The following is a 2500-nucleotide window of genomic DNA, read 5'->3' as shown; positions in this document are numbered from 1 at the left end:
GACATATGTATCCAGATCAGCAGTATATATATATATATATATATATATATATATATATATATATATATATATATATATATGTGCGTGTGTGTGTGTGTGTGTGTGTGTGTGTGTGTGTGTGTTTTATACTCTATAGTATATTCATGTCCAGAGGGCTTCCTGCACAGCACCAAAGTCTCTCGTTCACACACGTTTCCCGGACACAAGTTTAGCAAGCAAACTAGGTGGTCATACCTTCATGAAAGAGTAAGAACACACAAATGATGAAACAACGAAACGACAAAAAGCAAGAGCACAAAGCTAGCACTTAAAACCCGAGGGAAACAAACACAGCAAATTGAAAACGCAATGATTTCTCATTACACGTCACAGAGATCTTGTAATGTTGAATTTCAAAACTTTCGCTTTCTTTTGTCCCTGTATCAGTCAATTTAGATTCAAATTTCTTGTGATGAAGAGAGCGTGGATGAAATGTTATTGTGTTAGAGAATAAAGTTTTGTAAAGCGTAAGGTAACGAAATAGGTACCTCTGTTGATATGAAAATAACAGTATTTTTTTTGTATGAGCTTTTGCCTTTTGTTAGAGAAAGCTCATTAATGGTAAAACAGAAGGCTGGTCCTTTAACGGCTGCTATTCTCTTTACCGTTGTTGTTTCTCTATAGCCAGACCCACTTTTGTTCTTGCTCTTTTATCTTCCTTCGTCTCTCTGTCTTTTTCTCTCTTCTCTGTCTGTCTGTCTGTGTGTCTGTCTGTCTGTCTGTCTCTCAATAAAACATTGGTTTGGCTTAAATTAAAACAAAAAACAGTTAAATCATTCCTTCACTCAACCTCCGATGATATAATACAAGGAAAGTCGAATATAAAACCAACAAACAGTTTTAAAAAATACGCAGTTTTGAACTTTTGGCAATTGAAAGGTCAGACTGTCAAATAACTGATGCTTATTCTTTCATACTGTACTTGGGGCAGTTCGAGGGAAAGCAAAATGGCTAGGATATAATACAAGCAGAGAATACGTATCAATATCCTCAGTAATTGTCTCTGCGACAAAAAAGCGAAAAAAAAAAAGCGAAAAAAAAAAAAAATGGAGTGGAAAGGAGAATGGAGGTTTATGAAGCCAGCTCTGTCAAGGATGAGGATGAATAGACAAATAGTCGACGATGAACAAGAACCACTTGATGTCAACAAGATAAATCGACTCTAGTGTATTTCGAAGACAGGGAAGGAACAGCATTGCAAAAATACGAGATGGATATTAACACCCAGCGCAAAATCCCACGAGCGAACAATTTCATTTCTTAGAGCACTTCAAAATCAAATTTAAAAAATCGTTTTGTAAAAGAACGAAAGAAAAACAACTAAATCTGAACATTTACAAAAGAATACCGAAAGACAAATAAAACAATAAAAATAAAACAGATACACTTAAAAGAAAAAAAATGTGAACACAAACATCAAGGCAAACATTGGAAAAGACATAAAAAGAAAGAGTGCATCTAAATACAATAATCACATACCCGCACTCGCAGGCTAGCAATCTCAAGGCAGTAGGACATTTTAGCCATCTGATGGTAGTTGCGTGATTGGGTGCCGTAACTCAGCTCACGTGGGGGAACATTAGCTCTTTTTGCATTTTGCTTTTCTCCAGTTGTTGCAGCTCATTGCATGTACGCGCACTATAATGATGCTAATAGTCCAAATAACCTGAGGATCGAATGTGCTATATAAAACAAAAAAGAGAGATATCAGAGGTAGGAGTAGGTAGATAGATAGACAGATGTATATATAGATAGATTGATAGTGAAAGGGGGGGGGGAGAGATATAGACAGATAGATAGATAGATAGAGAGAGGGGGGGGGGTAGAAACAGATAGACAGAGAAACAGACAGACAAAGAGACAAACAGATAAAGAGTAAGATATAAGCAGACAGACGGACAGAGAGAGAGAGAGAGAGAGAGAGAGAGAGAGAGAGAGAGAGAGAGACATTGACTGACAGACAGACAGGCAAAATTCGGGCAACAATACCTAAGGAATAGAAAATCAAACTTTTTTACTTGGGTTCATTTTTTTTGCAAGATTTGCTAGCTATGAAGGATTTTTATTCGTTGCTATTTATATACGAAACAAGTGTAGAGTATTATGATTCCAGTTATGACTGCGTATATCGTTGAAGCCTCTCCTACAAGGCCCTATGTTTATCTGAATATATATATATATATATATATATATATATATATATATACATTAACACACACACACACACACACACACACACACATATATATATATATATATATATATATATATATATATATATATATATATATATACACATACATATACACATATATATGTATATGTATATATATATATATATATATATATATATATATATATATATATATACACACATATATACATACATGTATATATATGCATATATATAGAAAGAGATATAGATATAAATAGACAGATAGAGATATAAAAGTTTATATAG

Source organism: Penaeus chinensis, chromosome 9 (assembly GCF_019202785.1).
Source record: "Penaeus chinensis breed Huanghai No. 1 chromosome 9, ASM1920278v2, whole genome shotgun sequence".
Taxonomy (NCBI): domain Eukaryota; kingdom Metazoa; phylum Arthropoda; class Malacostraca; order Decapoda; family Penaeidae; genus Penaeus; species Penaeus chinensis.
The sequence above is the reverse complement of the archived record's forward strand: the minus strand, read 5'-3'. Positions refer to the sequence as shown.